The sequence below is a fragment of the Octopus sinensis genome, linkage group LG6 (genome assembly GCF_006345805.1).
Source record: "Octopus sinensis linkage group LG6, ASM634580v1, whole genome shotgun sequence".
Taxonomy (NCBI): domain Eukaryota; kingdom Metazoa; phylum Mollusca; class Cephalopoda; order Octopoda; family Octopodidae; genus Octopus; species Octopus sinensis.
In genome coordinates, this window is record NC_043002.1 from 87,273,435 (window position 1) to 87,281,572 (window position 8,138).

The 8,138-nt window shown below is 37.8% G+C and overlaps 1 protein-coding gene across 2 annotated transcripts in view; it reads right to left on the reverse strand.

Moving 5' to 3' along the window:
* LOC115213404 (transmembrane protein 272-like) overlaps nt 1-8,138 on the reverse strand; it is a 275,325-nt gene that overhangs the window by 86,767 nt on the left and 180,420 nt on the right. The window lies entirely within an intron of this gene.

Consider the following 8,138-nt stretch of genomic DNA (forward strand, 5'->3'; position numbering starts at 1 on the left):
AGGTGATACATAGGTGAGCGAACATGATGCTGTTATTTTAGACATTTTAAACGATTAATAATTGTGTCAAAACTTGGACACCATTTAAGAGACTATTTGTGGTCTTAAGAGCTACAACAGCTACAGTTAAAAAGGTCTGTCAATAGGAAAGGCGTTGCCCCGGAGAATAGCGAGGGAGACGCACTGAAACAGCCAGTTCGACTCACGGGGCTCGCACTTACTGATAGTCAACTCTGCCCCGATAATTGTGAGCAGGGATATAACCATGGTTGGTGGTGGGGAGAGGCGGCGAGCTGGCAGAAACGTTAGTACGCCGGGCGAAATGCGTAGCCGTATTTCGTCTGCCGTTACGTTCTGAGTTCAAATTCCGCCGAGGTCGACTTTGCCTTTCATCCTTTCGGGGTCGATAAATTAAGGACCAGTTACGCAGTGGGGTCGATATAATCGACATTGTTTGTCCTTGTTTGTCCTCTCTGTATTTAGCCCCTTGTGGGTAGTAAAGAAATAGGTGGGGAGAGAACGCCGGAGGTGTCTGTTGCAACAGGCTCGACCACAAATCTATTAGAGAGCGGCCGATACTCAGACATTTTGCCTTGTCAGCTTGATGAGCAGCGAAGCTTGTGCTGGCAACCGAACGCACTAAGTACGCTGGAGAAGGTGTTGCAGCATGTGACATCCAAGACAACGGAACATGTGACATCCTACCACCACAGAACGGGAAAATTGTCATGCTGTCTGGCCTTTTACAGTCCCCACTCTCTGACCCTGCTGTCTTGAGCTGAGAAGGGAGGCCTGCGGCGTCTAGGCCATGATTTATTATCTCACTGAGAGTACCATAGCGTGGAAGGCAGCCAGCACTATAATTGCATGGCAACAGCTGGAGACCAAAAGAATTTACAATGGACCCGCAGAGCATTTGCGAGGCTCATAGATCCGGTGGCCTAGCTTCGAGGTAATGCAGATGCGCAAACATTTGCTTTCCAGCTGAGTACCAGTCGAGAGTGATGGCATTGCATTGAGCTAGGCATCACTGTAGAGGTTGGAGGCCGAGCGAAAACATATCAGACTGTGATGGTCATGACGGTGCACCGGTTCACCCCAGATGATATTGCACTGGAAGGCGTCTCATTTGTTTTGGGAGAAACGAATGTCCACAGAGGGGAGAGGGGTATGGACAGCTGCAGGATAGGGCTAAGCTGGCTCTGTCGCGTAAGCCGCCTCGCCTCCCGTCTTGCCTAAAATCAATATACACAAACAACACATGCATATATGTTTTTGTATCTGTGGAGATTTGGAATTCTTTGTGGTAAATTTTATGGCTCTTTTACTTTTTGAGTCATAATCGCACCGCAGTTAAATTTTGTCGTTGATAAAATAACGCACCAATTTAATATTGAGGTTAAGGACACCGAATAAACCCTCCTCTAAAAATTGCTGGTTTTGTGGCAAAATCAGAAACAGTTATGTTGTGCGAGGTGGGCACTGGGGTATCTGAATCGTTAGAGTGTTGGCTAAAACGCTTTGCGGTATTTATTCAGGCAAATATATGTTCTGAGATCAAATCCTAACGAGCTCAATTATATCTATCCTTCCTCTGAGTACGATAAAATATAGTTCCAGTCAAATAGTGGGACTCATGTGATCAGCTGATCTTTCTTTTACGACTGTTGTCCATGCACCTAAATTAGAAAGTATCATTTTGTTCGAGGGTAACTGTTAATGGCAGCTTTTGTAAAATCTTTGCCCGTTTTTAATTTCATATCTCACCGGCATTGAATCTACTTTTCAACCTTCTAGAGATTGTAAAAATTTAAGAAATAACATTTATATACTGGAATCAATTAAACCAACATTTCCTAGTCTACCTCCTTCCAGATAGATCTCATTCATTAGTAGAAGGAATAGGGGAGGTCATCATATAGCTTTTACCAGACTATGGAGGTTGATAGTGTCGATGCTGCGATTGAACTTCTGGAGGTTAGTGCTTACAGAGTGGAGAAGCTCCGTGATATAATTTTCAAAGCCACTGAGAGGTGTCACCTTGGGTAAGTGTCTTGTATCATAGCCTCGGGTTGAGGAAAGCTTTAGGAGAGAAATTTGGTAAATGGAAATTATGTGGAATCCTGTGGGAAAGCTGTTTCTGTTGTTGGCTTAATCTGTCATTCGTTTTAACAGCATGATGGGTGCTTTTAGCATTCGAGTCAGGTCTTCGTTTCCTTTTGCTTCCAATTGTCCAAAGCCCCGTCCAAAACCAAATATATGCTATCCTTCCATGACTGACTCATGGATCAGTACTTTATACTTTATTATCGACACCGAAACACTGAAAGACAAAGTTGACATTGGTGGGTTTTGAACGTAGAGCACAGAGAGTCCAAACAAATAACACCTGGCCTTCTATCTGATACTAGCAACTCTGCCAATTTGCCGTCTTCTTAACACTCCTCCGCAGATTAAGTCATTAAAAATCTGCAGATTATTTCTGTTTACACTTTCAATTTTACCTCTATATCGAAATATGTCGTGAAATAATTGTATCCTTTTCCCTCTTCAACGAATAAATTGTATTCCGATATTAAATACATTAACATTTGATAACTGCTTTTAAACATAGAAGAAAGTTAATAAGTAAATTGAATACTTTCTCTGGTTGAAACAACGTCTCTTAATTTATCTTTGAAAATGACAGAAACTTTACAAATCTCAATTTCTCTTGTTTATAAATGTATTGCCTCGAGGCGTAGTAAGAAATGAATTAAATAAATGATATCGTTTATAGACTCAAAATGTCTGTGTTGATTTCATTTCTCTAGCGGTTTTTAGTTTTGTCACCATGGCAATCTTGAGGATGCCTCTTTGTGGTGTCGTTAGGCCTACGAGCAATAGCAGCCAGATCTCCCTGAAACAGTATCTTATAAATGAAGGGCACATTGGATATAGTACTCAAGAGTTCTCTATTCCCGAAAAAACAGCAACAATAAGAACAGACAAACGGATTAAGTCAATTGTATCGACCCCAGTGTGTAACTTGTACTTAATTTATCGACGCCGAAAGGATGAATGGCAAAGTCGACCTCGGCGGAATTTGAACTCGGAACGTAACGACAGACGAAATATGGCTACGCATTTCGCCCAGCGTGCTAACGTTTCTGCCAGCTCGCCGCCTTCCGGTCAGGTTGATATATGCTAAGTAGTAATAGCACAATAATTACTACTACAGCAGCGACATCAATGATATCCACAACAAACGAAATTAGTGTACCAGTGAGAGACTATACTATAGATACAACGTGTTCTCTGAAGTAATTCTCCTTTTTTTGTTCATTTAATATTTTTTTGTTCACTTGTTTCCTTCATTAGACTGCGGCCATACTGGAGCACAGACTTGATGGAGTTAGTTGAACAAATCGCCCCCAGAACTTATTTTCATAACGTCTGGTACTTATTTTAGCGGTTTAATTTACCGTACCGCTAAGTTTTGGGGGTACTAATACCGGTTGTCAAGCTGTGGTGGAGACAAACACATACCTACCTACCTACCTACCTACCTGCCTATCTACCTTCCTTCCTACCTACCTACCTACCTACCTACCTACCCACATACCTACCTACATACCTACCTACCTACCTACCTACCTACAAGCATCATAGAACACAAAGGCAAAGTCAAAACTTAATATGGCGTCATAAAACATATAAATAAAATGAAGTGTGAGCCAACAAAGGTGCCTTTATAATGTGGTCACCGAACCTGCCAGAAATAGCAGCTACCTTACCGGCTTAAAAACGGAGGGGTATTGATTATCGTAGTCATAGATATACCGTCTGATAAAATAAGGTGGAATGATCATAGCTGGACTCCTTCAAACACTGATCTACTTTATCATGTTTGAAGTTGCACTAAACAACCACTGCCGCCGCTGCCGCCGCCGCCGCAACCACCACCACCACCACCACCAAAACTACAATCTCATCACTATCACAAACATCGTTATCATCACAACAACCGCAACCACAACCACTATCACCACCACAACTACTACCTTCACCACAACAATCGTAACCGCAACCATCACCATAACAACCACCACTACCACCACCGCCGCCACCACCACGAAGAATACTTGACCATTTAAAGTTAGCTACACTTTCAACCCAATAAAATTTGTGCATTGAACGCCTCTGTTTCAAATGTCAAACGTTTTAATGTTCATGGCAACAAAACTTATTGACAATCTTACAAACTGTTTTTGACTTTGCTACCGTTGTTGAATCAGCCTCTCAAGTTTTCACAGATTAAAAAAAATTCAGTTCCACGCTTTACATACAGATGAAAGCGAAACAAATAAGAACAAAAAAATATTATTATATCTCAACTTTTGATGACGTGGAGGCACATGGCCTAGTGGTTAGAGCAGCGGACTCGCGGTCGAGGGATCGCGGGTTCGAATCTCAGACCGATGTGTGTATTTATGAGCGAAACACCTAAGTTCCACGCGGCTCCGGCAGAAGGTAATGCCGAACTTCTGCTGACTCTTTCGCCACACCTTTCTCTCACTCTGTCTTCCTGCATCTTGCAGCTCACCTGCGACGGACCGACGTCCCGTCCAGGTGGGTAACCTATATGCCAAGGAAACCGGGAAACCGGCCCTTATGCGCCAGGCATCGCTCGAGAAGGAACAAACGAACAACTTTTGATGAGTGAGAATGACTAGTTGCTAGTTAGTTAGTTCCTTTCTGTCATTGACAGGGCATTTTGCCCATTACCTGGATACCCTATTGCCAACAGCCGTGCTTCCCTATTTCCAGATAAATTCACTGGTGGGATCTTTCCGGTTTGAACGACAGTTTTTAACATAATTTCTAGGTAACTAAAAATTTTAAACTTCGTATACTGGTAGAATGTGTTTATAAAACATCTTTTTCTCTTGGCTTTATTGAGAAAATTCTATAGTTTTTAAGAAATTGAAGAAAAAAAACCCAAATATCTTACAAACTATAGAATTTTCTCAATAAAGCCAAGAGAAAAAGATGCTTTATAAACACATTCTACCAGTATACGAAGTTTAAAAGTGTTTAGTTACTTGGAAATTATTTTAAAAAACTGCCGTTCAAACCGAAAAGATCTGAAAGTCAAGGAAGTCCTAAGGCGAGAGAGCTGGGCGTTTAAAAAGATCATAATTTTTCTTAGAAATACGATAACTAAGTATTGTTAGGATTAGTATTAAAGTAGGACATTGTGTTATTAGTGACTACAAGCAGGTAATGATGTGCCGAGGTTCAATATAATTTTGTCATATAAGTTCTCGTTTTCTTTAGTAATTTCCATTAAAATTTAACTTGGAGGTACTTATCCCAGAAAATATCCGAAAGGAAATACATGCTGAATGAAATAATATAGAAATACGTCGAAAATAATAAACCACTACAAAATTAGCCCCTGTTTAACTAAAATGTTTTTTGAACATGATAAGAGGCGATCGTAAAACGCCATTTGGTGAAAGATGTGGAGGTAAAAAAGGTGATAAATATTTATATAAAATATGAATAAATTAAAAGTAAATGTAGGTGAAACTTATTATATAATGCTTAATTTTTTGATTTAACATAGGAATAACACAGATGATGATGAACAGAGATCAAATCGAACCATATCATCTCTGAGGATATCTTTTACTTGCTTCAGTCATTAGACTCCGGCCATGCTGGAGTACCGCCTTGAAGAATTTTAGTCGAATGAATCGACCTCAGTTACGGGGACGTAAACATACCAACACTGGTTGTCAAGCGGTGGTGGTAGGATAAACACAAAGACACACACACACACACACACCACACACACACACACATATATATATATATATATATATATATAATATATATATATATATATATATATATATATATATATATATATATATATATATATATACGACGGGATTCCCTCAGTTTCCGTTTTCCAAATCTTCTCACAAGGCTTTAGTCGGCTCGAGGGTGTAGTAGGAAACAATTGCCCAACGTGCCATGCGGTGGGACTGATCCCAGAATCATGCGGTTGGGACCAAAGCTTCTTACCACATAGCCACACCTGCGCCTCTTTTCAACCTGGTTGGTGAAAAAGTCATTTTGTTTCCCCAAACAGGTTGAAAAGTTAAAACTTTAGGCTATTTCTAGTAACAGTGACGCCACGTGTATAAACAATTTAGGCTGGACTAGTTACTCTGCTCTGACGGTATCTAAAATGTAGTTAAATTTTATCCTGATAATGCAGTACCAGTAATTAAGACCAAAGTGCACACGAAGATGCTTAATTTGCAGCAGAAATATATGTAGGTACTAACATTGAAAGATGTGATTAACTATATAATTTACTATATAATAAAACTGGATATGTAAACTTCTGTTCTCCTAATTTTTATTAAGATATATATATATATATATATATATTATATATATATATATATATATATATACATACATATATATATATATATAATATATATATATATATATATAATATATATATATATATATATATATGTATGTATGTATGTATGTGTGTATCAGTTCAGCAAAAATTTAGATTCAGATGAATATGGTACTTAAGTTGAGGCACCAAAATTTAGTATGGTATTATCCATACAATTTCAAAATAAGGTGATTAGAATAAAATAAGCATCAAGGATATCCAGAGGTAATGCAGTACGATTGTTTCACGCAACTCCATTTAATTGAATAATGCAGTCATTACATCAATTTAAATGCAGAGCAATCCTCAACTGTACAAAAACATAGGATTTATATATATATATATATATATATATAATATATATATATAGTGTTATATTTCGGGGCAGTCATTCTTTTCTCGTCAGATAAACACATGCACTATATATATATATATATATATATATATATATAATTTAAGGAATGGAGTAGATGAGACCTAGGCTACGTCATAGCGAGCGGAATCTCAGAAGTGGTAAATATCCAAGCGAGGTGTATACCGCGCATGCTACTCTTTAGGCCAAGGATACTTTGATTAAATGAAAGTTTACATTGGCAAAGAATCAATCAGAATGTGTAGATAGCACAGTAGGAGAGGAGAATATAAAATTTATATTCTTCCACCCCTAACAGGAACATACGACCTATAGAACTCAAAGGATTTCTTCTCAAGCAAAAATACCCTCTTCTACTTAGAAAATAGCATACAACAAGCAAAAGAGATACCTATAGAACAACTTAGGGCAACATGAGAAAGACGAACCAATCAACGGAACACAGTTCCATTTCTAGTAATTCATAATCCGCATCAGCAAAACATTTTTAACATCATCACAACAAATTTGCCAATCATGAAACAAAGTGACAAATAAAAAAAAAACATAACTAATCAAATACTTATCTTAAGCAAAAGGTAACTACATAACTCAGGGAAACTATTAACAAAGGTAAAATTCAACATGTATAAAGAGGATAAAACATTCACAGAATCCAAGTGTAATGATAACAGATGTGGAACCTGTCAGTATATGCATATTGGTAGATCCATTAGAACAAAAAAAAATGGACAGATTTTCACAAATGCAGATATGAACTCTAAAAGCAAAAATTTGATCTAGTGCATTAAATACCCTAATTGCGAGACATGGAATGCATTTTTGGAACACTCACGAGTTTGCCAATGTTTGCCAAATTCCATTGAGCGAACGTATAGAAACATATGGTCAGAAAATGTTTCCCTTTCCACAAACCACAAGACACAAGTGAGGTTGGAAGAAAGATAAAAGAAAAACGTTTTATTAAAATGTTCAAACGTGTTCTCAACGGAAATAACAATAATATAACAATCAGTTAACGATGTAGACTTAAAAAAATATCTTTAACATATGTATATAAACAAATTACAGAAGAGTCCTACTGACTGAAATAAAAACGATTGAAGCCAAATAAGTTGTCGAGCACTCAACTCAACTGTCAGTTAATACATTTTGAAATCTGATGATTACTACGAACGTATGAAAGTGCTAATTGAACTTTATGAACATTACTAAATATTTTTTTTAATGTTTAACACACTTCAACATTTAAAATCTTTTTTAAAAATGCAATAACAAAAAAATGTGAAAACCAGA